This window comes from Tympanuchus pallidicinctus, unplaced genomic scaffold, assembly GCF_026119805.1.
Source record: "Tympanuchus pallidicinctus isolate F22 unplaced genomic scaffold, pur_lepc_1.0 scaffold5, whole genome shotgun sequence".
Classification (NCBI taxonomy): Eukaryota; Metazoa; Chordata; class Aves; order Galliformes; family Phasianidae; genus Tympanuchus; species Tympanuchus pallidicinctus.
The window spans coordinates 73,921,901-73,939,544 of NW_026294769.1; the positions used below are offsets into that span (position 1 = coordinate 73,921,901).

General features: G+C 45.0%; 1 protein-coding gene across 9 annotated transcripts in view; it reads left to right on the forward strand.

Moving 5' to 3' along the window:
• The first annotated feature begins 219 nt into the window (after positions 1 to 219).
• The window catches only part of ADGRB1 (adhesion G protein-coupled receptor B1), a 277,528-nt gene continuing 260,103 nt past the window's right edge, over positions 220 to 17,644 (forward strand). For 4 of the 9 annotated variants that reach the window (XM_052704254.1, XM_052704257.1, XM_052704255.1 and 1 more), the window contains exon 1: positions 220 to 996. The gene's annotated coding sequence lies outside the window, so the exon portion shown is untranslated. The remainder of the gene's footprint in view (positions 997 to 17,644) is intronic. The other 5 variants (XM_052704261.1, XM_052704262.1, XM_052704263.1 and 2 more) reach the window with 2 other exon arrangements.

Genomic DNA, 17,644 nt, shown 5'->3' on the forward strand with positions numbered 1-17,644 from the left:
AGGCTGCGTTGCCCGGTTGCCAACGCGCTTCAGCTTTTTCTGGCTCTTGTGCTCCATCCATCCTTCCATCCATCCATCCATCCATCCATCCATCCATCCATCCATCCATCCATCCTCTCCTCCTATAGGCTAGCGGAGCATGCCCAATGCAAATGCCGTGGCACTTCGGGTCCGTGCTTATAGCCGCCTGTTTTACAAAGCTCCGATCCGTGCGTGTGCGTGTGGATGTGTGTGCGTTTCATCCCTCCCTCCCATCCCTCCCTTCCCCTCTCTCTCTCTCTCTCTCTCTCTCTCACTCTAATGTGTGATCTGGAAAGCTTATAAAAGCCTGATGTAATCCTTAATGCAGCCCCTGGCTACAAAGACTGGATCTAGTTTCACAGAGAGAGATTCAGAAGCAGAATTAAAAAAAAAGAAAAGAAAAGAAAAAAGAAAAAGGAAAAAAAGTGGGGGGAGAAGAGAGAGAAAGAAAGAAAAGCAGACGAGTGGATTTTAACCAAACATATCTTTCTGGAGAAGACTGTTCTCTCTCTTCGCTGCTGGGAAAGCTACTCTGAACCCTGCTGTATATTTTTGGGAGGGAAGAAGAAGAGGAAGACTTGATTGCTTGGATCTAATGCTTTGCTGGCTTTTAACTGCGTTTTTCCGCTCTCCTAAGGATTCCTCAAAACCCGGCTTAATTATTTTCAGCTTTTCTCTTCCACCTGCCTCTCTGCAGAGACACCAAAGGTTCTCCCTTCCTCTCCCTCCCCACTCCCGTTTCTTTTAGAATATTTCCCCCCCCCCCCCCCCCCCCCCGTTCGATATATACATATATATATAAATGTGTATGTATATATATATGTAGAGGCAAGAGTGGAGGGAGAGTGAGCTCTGCCTTTTGGACTCCACACGCTGCCCTATGTTGGGTTGGTTACCCCTGGATATGTCTCTGCTTTCCATTTGGAATTTGACAAAGGGAAGAAGGAGGATATAAAACCTGGGGAGCTCTGCAAGGTAAGGGGCTCCTGACAACCCTTCCTTCTCCCGAAGAGGGGAGGGATGGGGACTTCTCCGGTATGCGTTTTGCGGGGTCTCTCCATCCATTAGGGGGTGAAGCATCGGTGGGCACCATCTCCTATTGCTTTTTTGCCCCTAGAAACAACACCAGGAGGAGGTTATCTTCCCCTCTTCCAAACCCCCCCTCCCCCCCACCTCCGATCCTCACTGCAATTTGGAGCGATAGAGCATAATCGCTGCCTGCCATGGGAAGTTTTAACTTTCGTGCATGAGGGTCCTGTGGGCAAACATCGAGCGGCGGTGGGAAACAGTGATGTCTGCAGAATGCGGGGAGGTTGAGGGGGGGGAAGAGGGGGGGGGGCAGAAAGGAGAGAATGGCATTTTTGTCCTGGGGAAATGAGATGAGGACGGGCTGTTTCTGGGGGAGAAAGCTGGGGGGCATCGGTGCACGGAGCTGCAGAGCAAAAGCGGGGCTGTACTGCAAAGTGCTGCGAATCCACGGTGCTTCCACGGGCTCCGGGACTCCTCCATGCCTGCAATGTTGGCAAACAAAGTCTCGGAGGGAAAGGCAGCTGAGTGTGAATCCTGCCCCTATCTGCCCCCATCCCAGCTCTTTGCTTTCCTCATTTCTCATGGAGAGTTTTTGGGAATAGCTCCTTGCTTTGCCGCTCATCTCTCCAAGGCTGTAGGCAGTGGGTTTGGGGAGGCAATGAGCTTCCTCCCTCCCCCCCCCCCCCAAAAAAAAACAAAACAAAAAAAAAAAAACCAACAAAAAAACAGTGCTGTTTATCAATGCTTTGCTTCACACAGTAGGAGAAAATTATCTTTTAGCCTATGTAGAAATCAGAGTATTGTACAGATACAGTGCTTCAGGTGCTCAGGGTATGCTGGCACCCAGGCACAGCTTTAGCCTTTCCTATGGGGATGGGGTAGAGGGGGAAAAGAAGGAGTCTCCATCAGGGATGCGTAATTACAAAGCATCTTGTTCTGAATCACCCTGTGTGGGAATGAATCGCAGAATTTGTCTCTCCCTCTTCCCCCACCGCCCCCTTTCCTTTCACGGCCTGACATTCGCTGATGGAGGGTGGCTGTTGATGTATCTCCAGACTTTTGCAGAGAGGTATTTCAGCCATGGCTCTGTCAAGGCTCGAAGTAGAAGTGGGGTTGGGGGTGGTGGGAGCAGGTAGATGGGTTTCAAAGGGACTTTTCAGCACGGTCGTGCCCTGCTTTTGGCTTCTACAGCATCAGTCCCTGGCAATTGAAGGCACCGGGTTGCAAATCAACTCTGCGAGGTATCTCCAGCTTGTGACTCATGCTCATAGTCCTGCTCCTGCCCTGGCAGAGGAAACAACCCCTGTGAATCATATGCACAGAGAGGAGTGCAGTGGGGGGAAATATCAAGGCAAGGTCAAAGAGATGGAGGGCAACAGGATTCCCTATCCTACATCCCTGACCACCCCAGTCCCTTTCCTAGCTGAGGTTTCCCAGGGCTCAGGCTCCATCCAGCTCCAACTCGAGCCAGCTGACAGCTGATGGCTAAGGGAGGAGGAGGAAGGTGGAGGAAGAGCAAAGCTACTTTGACAGATGTCAAAACCTGCGCAGCAGTGGAGCAAAAATCACACTGCCTCAAAAGCTGGAGTTGCCCTATCGGGGTGGCCAGGGGAGGTTGGGGTGCAGTCTGCATGGCCCCTTTACCTGTTGATTTGCTCCAGGTTTGCTGTCTCCTGGCTATGCAAAGCCTAAGGAGAGCCAGGAGGGATGAGCCCTGAAATTGACTGGCGACCTCCGCCGCGTAGCAGGGAGGACTGTGTATTAATGATGATGACTCTGCTTTGGCTGGTGCTGAAATATCTGTATTATCTATTATCAGCTGGGAGACGAGGCTGGAGGCTTCGCAGAGCTGGGATCTCATCCAAAGCCCAGGCTGCTAAAGGAAACAAACAACTCCCCGTGCATGTTAAGTGGGTTCCTAATTAATTAATGACTCATTAACCTGGGGCCCCAAATTCTATCCAGCACCTCACCAAGGAAGAGAAGGGAGGTCATGGAGTGGCCACAGGCTGAGCCAGGCTGGGACTGGGGAGAAGTATAGTGTTGGGTATGGTGAACATGGCTCTCAACTGCAGGACAGGAGATTGATTGGGAGGCATGGGGTGCAGGCATCAGACCCCCTCTCTATCTTATGAAAGGGTGCAGCATCCTTTCTTCTAACTTCTGCTAGGGGGGGAGAAAATGGGAAGGCCAGGCAAGAATATGCAAGGAGCAGTGCTCCTGGCTGTTCCCATGGCACTTGGAATAGAATTGCAGAGCCCCAAGTGCAGGGATAAGGGCTTGAAGTCTCTTCTCCTCTTCCTTGGGCTCTGCATGCCAATACGGGTCAGTGACTGAGGAAAGACCAGCTGCAAAGTGGAGAGGGTTTACGACAAAGAAGGGGGAAACTGAGTCAGGGGGAGGTGTGCTGGACCCCACACCCAGGCTGAGAGATGTCTGTGTGTGTCGTAGGCAAAGGGGGAGCTCATGAATTATACTCACATCCTAAGAAACGGCCAAAGGGCTGCAGGAACCATTAGTCCACCCTATGGACAGCCCTGCTGGGATGCAGAATGGATCAGGAAAGCGATTGCATTGCTTTATGCTGTATACGTCCCCTTTTTACAACCACCCTAAACTTCGCTCCCTCTTCGCCCTCCCCATAGCATCGGGGCTGTCCCACTGGCTCGAGAGAAGTCTGGGGGGCACTAGAAGAGAATGTCAGGATCCCGCAAACCCCTCTTCTTCCCCAGCCCAAGCCGTTTCTCGCCGCGGGGGGAGCAGTTGGGGGCGGCCGGGGCTTGCGGCGAGCGGCGGGGAGATGGCGCTCGCAGCCCGACGATGGCCGCTCGCCGCCCCCGTTGCGCACAGATGGATGCTCGGCACAGCCCTCCGGAGCAGTGCCCCCACCCTTCCTTCCACATCCCCACCTCAGAAAATAAAACAAAAACAAACAAATCAACCCAAAATCCAATAAACAACCCGCCTGCCGTTGGGGCTTGCAATCGCCCTCGACATGCTGCCCCTCAGGAGTTATTCCCCTTCTTTCGGCTATCACCTTCCCATGTGCTTTTTGCTCCCTCCCTCCCCCCCTCTATTTATCCACATCACTTCCTCCCCACATAGTTGTCCCCCTCAACACTTCTCCCCGATATCAGTACTTCTGTGAATGTAGGTGCTGCTTGAGCATCTCCGGGTGTGCAAATACAGTGTGTGGGCACAACTGCAGCCCTGCTCATCCCCATGCCCAAGAAGGGGGAATGCAGCATCCTCAACCCCAAGGGCTCACTCTGTTGATGCAGGTGGTCTTTCAGACCCTACACACGTTTATCTAAGTACTTTTCTGCTCAGAGCATTTTACAGACAACAATCAGTCATTGGTCTGGGTGGGGAGGATGATGATGGAGGGCTTTCCCATGGCTTTTCATTTCCTCCTTTTTGGGGATAGAGAGGAGCAAGCAGTTCAATGGCACAATCAAATTCATCTCATCCAAATTCATCTTCTCCTTGAGCAGAAGTGTAGCATGCAGGAAATCCCCTGTCATCATCATTGGTACCTGTTGCAGGATACCAGCTTGGCTCATTAATTAGCTCCAAGAAACCTGTGCTGGTAAACAAATGAGTTAAAGTCTTTCCCTTGTCTTGATCCTGGGTCAAGGGCTGCCCGATTGCCACCTTTCCAAGATAGGTGCAAAAAAAAAGCAGAATATTTTCTTCAAGATGGATGACAGACTGTCTCTGTAATTACCTCTCTTCCTCCCATTGGAGAAAATTCACATTCCTGAGTGAGCCTTCAAAGCACAGGGAGCTGCCACCTGGCCTGGGGGTTTACAAGGGAGCATCTTCCAAATTTGCAGCAAATATTGAAACAGCTCAATGTGGCTGCAGGTTAAGTGCAAAGGTTCCTGGTGCATATCATGTGTTCTTCTTACAGCTCTTATCCCAAGTCTTTGGTGTTTTCCACTTGCCTGGGGTATGGCAGGAGGTGCTGGAATGAAAGTGCACTATAACTGTGACTTGCTAATGGAGGTTGCTTGCCCATCCATGTATTCAGGTGGATGAGGGGTTTTGAGCACTGAAGCAAGGGAAGAAAGGGGATGGGGCCGAGGTGGGAAAGAGAATTTCTCAGCCAGAGTAGGGTAGCAAACTCAGCATTCAACCATGTTTCTGCCAAGGAAAACAGTATTTTAGTGCCCCATCTGCACTGGAGTCCATTTCCACATGGTCTTTCATGTCCCAGATCCACAGATCCAGTCCTAAATTGCTATGGCAAAGAGCTGTGGCAATCCTTGTTTTTCCAGGTTGGAGTCAATGCAGATCATAGAATCATGCAGTCATAAGATCATACAATATCCCGAGTTGGAATGGTCCCATGAGGATCCTCAAGTCCAACTCAAGACATCCCAATCTTCAGCATCCTCCAGTCTCCCAGCACAGAAGGTCCCATCTACCTTGCAAACCTTATCCCTCCCACTGCCCATCCCCAAGACAATATTGGTGGAATTTTCTTCCAAAGTAAAGAACCATCAACTGGAATCCAAAATCCCCACTTGGAGAGCAACCTGGCAAGCCAGCTCAAATGGAGGGCACACCTCCTTTTCTCCTATGGGCACTCTGTGTGATGGTTGGCTCTTTAATATGGCTTGCAGTAACGCTAAGGCTACAAAACACAACATTTGTTAAATAAAGAGGAAAATGAGCAGCAAAGGAGGTCCCTTCAGAAAGCCTTTTCTTCACCAGGTCTAGGGCTTAGAAATTCCTCTCGGTGCCTTTCAGAGAGAGGGTTTTGTATCAGTCTGATTATGTTGAGATAATCTGTCATGTTGCTCAAGGAGGCTCTCAGGGAAAGGGAAAAAAAAAAAATTAAAAAAAAAAAAGGAAAAGAAAGATAATATTTTAAATTAGAGGGCTGCTAGATTGGTGACTCTGTCTCGCAAAGACACACATCACTGCCCCCTTTATGAAAATTTAAATTGGTTACCTCTGTCAGAGAAAATGAGAGATCTGCTGATTTTAATTTGTTGGAGCAGACTGTCCCCCCACCAATATTATCAGAATCAAACCAGGGTTTGATGTCCTACCTTCCTCTGCATTTTTTCTTTTTTTTCCTCTGAATATTTCTTTATAAAGCATTGATCAAGGAGTGGCCAGCTGATAAGGAATGAGTGGCTGAAACTGCAAGGTTTGTCACATAAAGTGCTGTGCCTTTTTCCTGGGACAAGGGGATCTGGGGAAAGAAAATGGCATTTGGAGGCAGAATGAACAGAAACCTTCTAAGGAAATGACTTTTTACCGGATTGGAATATTTGTAGAGGCAAAAGTGGAAACAAATGTCTGTAATCTTATGTGATGTACTCTATATTAAGCTGATGTATATATCTGAAGCAAATTACATCAAATATAAAATTCTCTTTCCAGTGAGCATTGTGGGTTTTAGGCAGGTGTTTCATTCCACATAGAGCTGCTGCTTGCTAAACTAATGTAGCCTGAGATGAGGACAGAGGAAATCTGCATGCATTCGGGACACCATTTTGTGCATGTGATGTGCATGCACCAGCATATATTGTTGCCAGGTTCTTTTTCTGAAGTTCTAGTTTTGGCCTGAGGATGTGATACGTCTTCCTACCCTTTCAGCACTCTCGCCTACATGCTCACCTTGTCTCCTGCCTGTCATCAGGCTGGCCTTCCTAGATGGAGATTTTTCCTCGGTTTCTGAGCTCATCTGACCTATAACAAAGTCCTCGCTGTTTACAGAATGACTCTATATTAGGACTATCCCATTCCTGGCAGATGAACCTATTCCACATACATTAAGAGTTCTCTCTCTAAATGCTTTTGGGACAGGGGCCATCATGATTCCCATGCTAGAATGGATCTTGAGCTGAACTCTTTATCTCTGTCCCATCTGTGCTGTTATCTTCTTGTGCACCTCTCAGCTAATCATTTGAACTTACTGCTCCGTAAACCGCAGAAAGCTTGAGCTACCCAAAGCAGAACACCATGGTTTGATTTTAAAGGATGCTGTGGTGCAATCCCCACCAAGGGGAAGATCTTACCCACTGCCAAACAGTAAGTCTCAGGGTAGAGTTTCAGCTATTAAATGGGTCTACTTGTCTTCTTCCTTGCCTGGCTTTGTTTCCCAGGCCCCTTGATCATCAAATAAGAAATCCTTCCCTTGCGATTATGAGATGAAAATAATCAGTCAAGAACCAAACACAAATTCTACTTCCTGTGTTTTGACTGTGCATGAATGTCTTTCCTTAAACTTTCCTCCCAAATAATGTTTCCTTATACTTTCTTAATCCATGTTTTCTTAATGTCTCTCTATGACTGAGGGTCTGGAAGGGTGTGAGCCTCCTGTTCACTCTGCTGTGTTCCCCCTGGATCAAGTACATGCTTTACATACAAAGGAGACTTTGTATAACACATTGTTCTGCAAAAGGCTTTGCTGTATGGTCCAGTCCATTGATATACAAGCAGATTAAGCCCAGAGCTGGAGCCTGGTTTATACTACATATTGTTTAGTAGCAATCTAACAATGACTGTCTTCTTCTTGAAACAAATATCTGATGGTTCCTGCAAATGAAAGTCGATGCACCTTCAGAAAGAAATTTGTCCCAATGGGGTCTTTTGTATTGAAAGCCCTGTTGGTAGATTTATTCATTGTGCAGGTCTGTTCCCTTAACAAGTCAGTTATTCATTGGCCATTGCTGGAGGGTGTGCGGGATTTATGGTCATAGTCTTGTAATCAGATATTTTGTTATAAAGGGCTTTGCCACTGTGGAAGGTTTGAATAAATCAGTATGCAGCAAAAATTGATCCTCTCACAATCTATTTCTAGACTCAACTCCAGGTTTACGAATGCCTTCCCCCTACTAGGATCATGCTACTTATGTCTCTGCATGCCCACGCTCTGGTCAGCTCTACCAAAACTTTGCGTTAGTGCACGTGCACACACCCATACAAATTCACACAATGCATGTTTTCCGAATGCAATTTTCCTGCTGACCACAGTTGAGATGCATACTGTTATCATTTTCCAGACCAAAGAAATGTTTTCTCTATCACCTAATTTAGGCATTTAGAGTTTGGAACAGACTGCTTGAAAAGGCTTTAATCAAATGCCAGTGAAGAAGGGGAAATCTGATTTTGAGTAGCTGCGCTGATGCTTTAAGTACTAAAGAGCTTGGCCTGCTGATTTCCATTCTCAGATGTTGTTCTACAATCTGATCAGACTACTGAGTTAAAAGCAAGGGTTAATTACAGAAAAAAATCCCCTCAACATTACACACACAAAGGGCAAGGGTGAGCACCTTACTTTTTGGTTGATGCAAGCTCACCATGTGTAGGTGATGGTAAGAGCCTTCTATTATTGCACGTGCATGTCTCTGTGGAGGTAATTGCAGCAAAGCCTACAATTTTGATGGCAGAAATCAGGAATGGAAGGATAGAAAGATCTCAGTAGCCTAGTAGCCTGTACGCCTGCTGTTTGGTAGGTGTTTGGTGGTGTTAAAGGGTCAGTGGTCAATGAAGAGAGAACTCAGTGCTCAGGTTGAGCTCTCCTGGGATCTATGCTTAGAAAGGAGTTTGGCAGTGGTTAGTCAGTGTTCTAATGTGCTGCTCACCCTGCACGTGGGACATAGCAGCTTTCCTGAGAAGCTTTGATGGATCTAGAGATGGGCTTAGATTTTGGAGAAGTCACTGTGCTAGGTGTGCCCTCGTGAGGGCAACTGGTTTGAAAGAGTGTTAAGACCTTGTGATAAGGATTACCTCCACAGAGCACGCCATGGAAGGACATACAGATTCTTGAGGGAAAGAAGGATGGTGGGTCTTGGACCTGTCCATGCTTCAGCAGTCAATGGATGTGATATAATGCTATTCAGTTATTATATAATGTTATTCAGTTATTCAGCATGGCACTTTCAGATCAGCCATGAAGGCATCTGAAGTCAAGAGCCAATGTATGTTTGCTTCATATTCTGAATGCTTAAAAAAAAAAGCAATATGAGCAATGTAAAAAACAACAAGTCCTGTGTGACTTGCTTTTTCCTGCCAGCTTGGGGGTTTTAGAAATGTTAATAGGGAGAGCAATGCTGTGGGGACTTCCAGATTCTCCAGATGGAGATGATTCCGCTACCAGCAGGAGAGATGGTGACAGTCAGAAGCACAGCAAGACTGGGAGGGCAAGAGGGGAAGCAGGGAGAGATCCCAGCAAAATGCCAGTTAGTTGTGGAATTCATTTCAGTAGGATGCACGGAAATATTAGGAAGGCATCCTGTGCAGCAAGGGTTGTCATGGTTGCAGAAGTACCCAACACACCCTCTGGATTTACACAACTGCTTGTCCATGGGCATCTCCTGCAGGCATAGAAATGCCACTGGAAGGGAAGCAAATCCGCAGATAGTCCCTTCTGACATAAGCCATTCTATAATAGGGCAACCACAATCCAGAGCCTTGCCTCCTCCCAAGACCAAGGAACATGAAGGGTGGAGAGGAAGGAATTGGACTAGGCGATTTCCAGTGGCCCCTTCAATCTGAAGTGCATGTGATTCTGTGAAGATGGAACATGAATGCTGTGAGGTTTTGATTCTCCCATTGGATTCAGATGCTTTCAAGGGCTGCCTACTTGATTTGGCTTGTATATGGCAAGCAAAAGGTCAACAAGGCATTTAAAGGTTTCCTGGGAAAAGCACTGGAGGCTGTATTGCAGGACATACTTCAGGACAGACCATGCTGGGACTCTATGGTAGCACCTTTTGGGCTTGGTATCTCAGAGAAGGGGAAGTCTGAAGGGAACTAAGGATCTGAAATTGAAGAGTGTGGAGATGCTTTGAATGGGAGCAAAGACTTGCATCATTGTGAGACACAGCATTTCTATTCTCAGCAAATCAGCTATCCTTGCTCTTCACTGGGACAAAGCCCTGCATGGTCATTTTGTTTTCTTTATCCAACTATTTTCTGCCTGGGAAGGGGTCCTACTATATTCTTGCATTGCTCTGAGTTCTGGGACCCACCCATAGAACATCCATTCTTGTTCCCACATAAACAAAGCAAACAATAGAGGAAGAAGAGAAAATTCAGGATATTAAACATCGCCTTCCTATCTTGAAAAAACGCCAATATCTTTGTACGAGAGCTCAAAATACTTTCCATTTTATGTGGTGAGGAGAATGTGGGACAAAGCAGTGATTTTTCACACCTCCCTTCCCTTGCTCAAATCATCTCTAGAAGTGATGGTTGGATCTAAATAGGACACGACTTTTCCCAGGCCTGGAGTTTGTTTACCAGACTCTGCTTATATGCAAGTGACAGTGCTGGGAAGTGATAGGAGAGCTAAATACAGCTTCCAAACACAACCAAACGCGTCATATGCTCCACACCAGACATGGCTGCATTTCACATGGACTGAAAAAATCTTCCTGTAACTTCCTGTACTCATAAATGCAGTTTATGAACTGCAAGGTGCACAGCATGCTGTAGTGATGTGGTTATTAAAACCCCAGCCTCCCACCTCAAATTACAACCCAAATGCTATGTTTGTTTCCCACTTAATGCTGGTCCTCTGAGGTTTTCCTTTAGCACTAAGCCCTTTTGAAGTTGCTGTTGATTACAGAACAGACAGAGTAATCTCCCCATGGAAGTTATTTGTAGTTGTGGGGGAGAAGAGGTGGAAGGAAATCAATCACCCTTGTGCAAATGCCAGAAATGGGGTGGAGGCCCTTTCTACCCAGGGCCCAGTACACATCCTGCTACACAGATGTCCTTAATCTGAAACGTCAGTGTGTCTGTCGCAACTCCTTAGACAATAAGAGAATGAGTAATTGGAAGGGAGCTCAGCAAGGGAGCTCAGCTCTGCGAATTGGCTTTTGGTCTGGAAGGTGATTCTGGAGGTGTAATTGTCCAGCCATCAGCCCCTCATCAAATGCTGGCGACTGATCTTCTACTTATACCCTATTTTCTCTGTTCTTGTGGCAAGTAGCCTGGCTGTTTTGTGGGTAATCAACAGGGCAAATCAGTTGAAGTCACTGTGCTTTATTCCTTCCCAGGCTACTGCACAAGACTGCCCACTTTCTAAACTTCTCTTGATGAACTCTTTTAAGTCCTATCCCTTGGTATCTGTGGGTGGTACAGCATCTAGCTTGAGTAAGGCAACTGTAGAGGTCTTGAGCACAAGTCAGATGGTTACTCTCTGGATTCAATTAGGTGGAAAGTGAACTATTGGCAAGGATGAGACTAGTTTGTCTTCTGATCTTGCTCCATTTCCAGCCAAGCTCCAAACATCCGTGAATCTCTTGGGGAGCTGTTCCCATCTCTTGACAGAGAGTTTATTTGTGCCCTTTCTTAGGGATTCTCAGTCTCAGGAACATTTGGACTGGTGGTTCATGAAGTAGGGGAATTTGGTTCTTGTCTGTTCTAAGGCTGCCTAACTCTAGGTGCCTCCCAGTACTGCTGTACCAAAAAGAATGAGGGTGGGAGATCTCTTGTTGACAAAAAGCTGATGCACAACAGGCAGACAAAATTCTGTTTGTGGGAATTCAACTGCTATTTCAAAGCTTGGATTTTTAAATTTTATTTTATTTTATTTTATTTTTTGCTTTGTAGTCAAGGATTCTTACTGGCAAGTCTCCCCATCCTGATGTTCTTGATTTGATCCATTGCAGGTTCTGGGTGACTGCAGCATTTGGGCTTTGCCAAACATTAACCATAAATAATCTTGAAACAATAACAGCAATAAGCCTGGCATTTCTGCACTGATATTATAAAAGAATTCAGAGCTAAGAAACGGAGAAGATCAGCTTTGATCAATGCAGTCATCAGCTGCTAATGGTTCTCCTTGATTTCATATAATCTGTAACTTCAGTGAGCAAAGATCCCAAAAGTGGCTGAGACTTGGTAAAGGATTAAACATTCTTTCCTTGGAAGAAGAAAATCTAGCATTTGTAAATATTAGAAGTGAGAGAATACTGGGGAAGTCTATGTAAATATGATGCTGTTAACCCCATGGCAGCTAGAAGAAACTTTGACAGAGGCTGAGCATTGCTGTAATCTGTTCAACCAACTTTTTATAGATCTCTTTACTCCTTATTCGTGGAGTTTAAGAGCGTTTGCAGTATTTTAGTGATAATCCCTGGGGCATGCTGTCCCTTGGATAGCACCTGGTTTTGCCTTTGCTAGCAATTAAATAACAGAGAAGTGAAAGAACAAAATGAGAAAGGAGCCATTGACATAGATGAGCAGGCTGAGAGGGAGTTAGTATACACAAACCACATCTTAGGACAAGACTTTGATGATAACCTGGAGTGTCCTGAAGAGTAACCCAGCTAGCAGTGTGGATTTGAATTTGGTGGCTTGCCCCACAACCACTTGAGGTGAACATGGTGCAATGTGGCATCTGAGGTGAGTCTCTAACATAATGTTAACTTAGTTGGGCTGAATTCCTGAATCCATTTTGGCCATCTGATGGAGGCTTGTGGCTCACAGTTCAACACCTTCTCAGTGCACACGTGGAAAAACCGAGAGAGCCAGAGGGACAGGGGAATTGGCACTACTTTTTATCCAAGCTTCGGTGACATTAAATATCTGGGAAGGATCTTGGCTCCTCCTATGCACCACTTCTCAGTGCTGATGAGGAGACACACGACTGCCTTTCTGAGCATCTGTTTCACCCATGGCAGTGGGGAAATGATTTTCTTCACTGCTGTACTGATTGGAAGTTGAACAGCCTTCAATCGTGTGTTGATTATATTCCTGGGAGCATTGCATCTCCTGCAGGCTCTGATAGCCTATATGCATGAATGCCAACCTGTAACCCAGCAGAGTCTTCAAAACTATATTTTCTTGTGAGACAAAGCCTGATAATTTCTGGCTGTTTAAAACCATTCAGGAGCATCCTAAATTGTGTTCTCTGGGCTAAATTCCAATGTCAAATCTTTTGTATTTCAAATTCTCCTGTATGATTATTGAAACAGGGGGATGGAATCACTACATGAACAATCAAGGACATTCCACCCCCAATTTTTCCTTCATTCTATCATTTTGCTGAACCTCAGGCTACTTCTAATCCTCACCTCCTCCTGCAGTGTAGCTAAGGCCCTGTAAACTGAACAAGGATAAAACAAAGATATCTTGCTTTTGCGCAGACAGCCTGATTTTCAGAACCTAATATGATTAAGCACTTCTCCAGCAGCACTGTCCCATTCAGTGCCTGGCCAGAACCTGTGGGAACACGGACTCTCAGAATGTACATGGTCACCCTCTTTTTGGTAGAGAGAAGGTGAAAATCCTATGCCATACTGTGGCTCTGGGTTAACTGTGAGGCAAGCAGCAGTTCATGTGCTGAGCTGTGTGGAGATACCTATAAGAGGGTTCCTCTCTGTCCTATAGCACACACACTGCAACCATCAGCCATTTTCACAGCTCCATAGATCACTGGATAAAAATCACATTTAATTCTATGGTAAGGTCACTTTTTAGTTAAAAGGGACAGAATGGATTTAATTTACAAGCCTCTCCAACTTTATGGCTTGCATTTAGAGTTATATCTATTATGTAGTGCCAAACACATATTATAAAAATTGATTCCCCTTTTTTCTTCCCTCGATTTGCTGTGTCAGGCAGATTCTGATTCCCCTCCTGTTTGCTTCAAGCCAACAGACAAAGGTAGATCTAAATGACAAAGATGACATCTGTGACTGCAGAGCACGGGTTTATAGTGGATGAAATTGGTTCAGATCTACTCCTGGATGTATTGGAATTAATATGATTTCTACCAACCTATCGCAGTACAGCGTAAGAGGAGGGGGTTGTAGTCTGCAAGGAAAAGTGAAGATCAAAGCAATTACAAGGCACAGCTGGTCAACAGGTTAGCTGTGGTTACTGCCTTTATGCAGGCCCTTTAATGGTTATGTGACTTGGATACCTATTCTAAATTCAGTGGCAAATTCCAGACAGGATAAAATTTGAGGAGATCATGGAGAAAACAACTTTTTTTTTTTTTTTTTTTTTTTAATTTCTTCTAGGAAAGCATTAAAAAAAATTACAAAGAAGCACCTTGGTTCAACGGCACTGAGAATGAGTGTTGGGAGAGAGAGACTGTGGCAGTGACTGGAGGGAACAGGATGACAGCAAGATGAAGTAGATCCAATTTATTTCTCGATCATCACTCCTAGCATCTCAGTAGCTGGTGCTGTAGCCTTGGCCCTATTTGATTTGATTTAAGTGATCTCTTCGCAGAATAACGTGCTTCAGACTGGGGAAGACAAGGCCACATAAAGCCAGCACACAACACCAGAAGGAGTTATTGTAATCTTATGAGTTAAGTTGGTGGGTTCAACCCGTGATAACCATATGCAACCGTCCTGTGGTGGGAGTTGAGCAAACTTTTTAGAGGCATGACTCTATCTTGATTTAGAAGCTCCCAAGTGGTGCTGAATGGAACGAGTCTTTCAAGGGAGAAAGACTTGGTACAAGACCCTAGAATGAATGGAGAACCAAGATTCTCCTTAAAGTGATGAGGGCTAAGCTCCAGTGAAGGCAATGTTTCTTGGAAAGAGTTTTCCAACAGGAACTTCACTCCCTCCTCATTGCTTTAACCCTTGGGTTTAGATCTGGTCTCAGCTGCACAACAGCACTGGAGACTGCAGACAGCAAGCTAGAGCATGGTCACGGGCAAGACTGTTCTCTCTTCTACCAGCAATGAGAAATATCCCCAAGCTGTAATATACCAGTATGAGACTTGAGTTCCCAGTGGGTCTCAATTAAAGATTTCTCTACTGTTTTCTTTGCCCAATCAATAACACCAGGGGGGCAGAGATGGGTGGATCTACCTCCCTTTCTTGCAGCTGTGTTGCTCGAGCAACTGTTTTCTATCTCTATGATTAAGTCGTGCTCATAAAATTCACAGCAAACACTCTAGGCAAGCTGTTTTCTGCCTTTTAAAGCTGAGAAGGGGGAGAAGTGAACTGCATTTGCCTATATACAGTCCTGACCATGCTTGACTGAGTGACTGCGGTAAAGCTAGAGCTATAAATAAAATGCATGTGAATGTGTCTACCCCAGTAATCTCCTGAGAAGAAGCCATTTTTTTTCATTGAAATATCCATATTTTTAGCCTTCATTTGTATTAATTAGGGTGATAGGTTTTTTTTATTTATTATTATTGTTTTGTTGTTATTATTTTTTGTATGATTACAGTGCAAGCAAGGTAGTGTTGTAGGGCATCCAATCTAAAATCACAATGTGAGCAAAGTGATAAGGGACACTCAGACCAAAGAAGACATCAGTGCCAAGGAACAAGCACAGTGCCAGGCAGAGGAGGGGATTTAGAAGAGGAGAGACATTCTGAGCAAGGTCACGCCGTCAGCAATGGCTTTCCTTCCAGGGCTAGATGCTGTGTCCAGGTTGAGTTTAACTGTGAATTGCACAGTCCTGTTGAGTGTTTCATGGGCGTGAATGGTGAGGTTTATGGCCTATGCATTAAATCTTGCTCACCTAGCACGACTAAAATAAAAATTAAAAAACCAAACAAACAAACACAATTGAGTAGTGTGAAATTGGGCCCCTTTACATTTTGAGTTTCTTAGAAGTCTTTTCCTTTAAAAATCATTTTTACAATTAGTAGTCTGGAATTTGAACTGTGGTCAGCAATGATAGTAGGGATATTTTTTTAACTGCTACTTCCATTTGTATTTATTTTCTTTTCTAATGTAATCTGTCTCTTATAATTGCATGACTCCAGGAATTCTGATTTCATCGAAGAACACCATACAGTGTGAAAACTACACTGGTTGTGGCAGAATCTGAGGGCAGAAGTATGCCCCAAAAAACTAGGAGATTACCAAGCAGTAATAAGGACAGAATACTGTCTCTGTGAGGAGAGAAGCATTTGCCTCTGCATCTTTTCTTTCAGTCTCCAAGGAGCTCTGTCTCTCTAACAGTAGCATCCTAGAAACTGAAAGGAGCAGTTCACAAGGAGTGAAGGTCTCTCTGGCATCATAGCTACATTTAACAGCATCCTGGCTGGAAAGGGTTTGTCCTTTAGGTTCACTGTTTGGAGATCATGAGTCGTGTTTTTAGAAGTCTAAACATCAGTTTGCCTAAAAATAAGCAACTGAAATGTGCCAACAGGAACTTTGGACTTGCAGGTGAGAGTTAAACATGAGATAGAAGTTGAGTCACAGCAATGTGGAGAAAAACAGAAGAATCCTACCCATAAGCTGCAAATGTGCATGTACACATAGTGGACAAGGTAATGAGTGAAGTAGGTGTGACTGAGATGAAGATGCAACATGGGGTAATAATGAAGGGAGAAGATTAGAGTATTTATTATAAAATAATTTGAGTTGAAAGAGACACTTAAAGGTCATGTAGTCCAACTCTCCTGCAATGAACAGGGACGTCTACAGCTAGATCAGGTTGCTCAGAACCCCATTCAGCTTGACCTTGAATGTCTCCAGGGATGTGGTGTCTACCACAGAAAGGATCTCTTTCAGACTGAGATATTTTGCTTTTTCTATTTCTCTTCTGTTAGATTTCCTGATGTGCAGATATTTCTGTCATGTTAATGACATGGCTCAGCAAGTTTCTTTCATCTGTACTGCCTCCATTCACCTTGACATGGAGAGAAATTTAAGGCAGAGGGAAGTGAGTGTATGAACAAGGGGCATCTGGTACCCAGTATTGTGGTGCCCAGCAAATCCTGGAGATGTACCATGAGACTATGGCTCAAAAAAGGGCTCCCAGGTAATTCATTGTGGACAGAGTAGTGCTGCTGGTCTTGGACACATTCATCTGATTGTTGACATCATGCTGTATCATAGAATCTTTAAGTTTGTTAGAGACCACTATGTTCATCTTGTTGAATCAACCCATCATCACCATTCCCACTAAAACTCAGTACCACATCTGCTGCTGTCATAAGAACCTCCAGGGATAGTGATTCCGCTACCTCTCTGGGCATCCTATCAGGATAGAGTTCCTCTCTGACATTTGCCCTGGACCCCTAAAATGCCTGTATCTTCGATGATAAGGCATTAGAGATGGAAGACCTGAAGTAAAAATGAGTCTTCTACAGGAAGGAGTCTCTCCTTCCTGCAGAAGGTAGCTGTCATGTCTGTAGGATGTCACAATAGGTCCTTGAGATACCGGGGCTTTAATGTAAGTTTAAAGCAGAAAATTTTCATCTTGTTTCTGATGATTCACCAAATACCTGAGAGAAAACCCCAGAAGGCATCTCAAAGAATAGAGAAGAACACTGATGCAAAAGCCACTTTCGAGTTTGGCTTTACAGATGGAGGCTACAGGAGTGTGAAGTTTTTTTCCATCTCTGTTAAATATAAAAGGACAGGACTGTAAGAACATACCCTGCAGCCTTCCCAGTGAATTCCATCTGAATGATAACAGGGAGATTGCCTTGTTAGTCATACAGGACTGACTGTCTAGAATGATAATTTTTCTGGTAAGTAGAAAACCCAACACATAGATACATATATATATGTGTGTATATATATATATGAAAATTTAAGCCTATTTATTCTCATGGCAGCACTGCCCTTTAGTTTAAAGAGTCCTTTTTCCTTCCTCCCCCTAGTGCTTCTTTCTCTGCCTTTAAGCATAG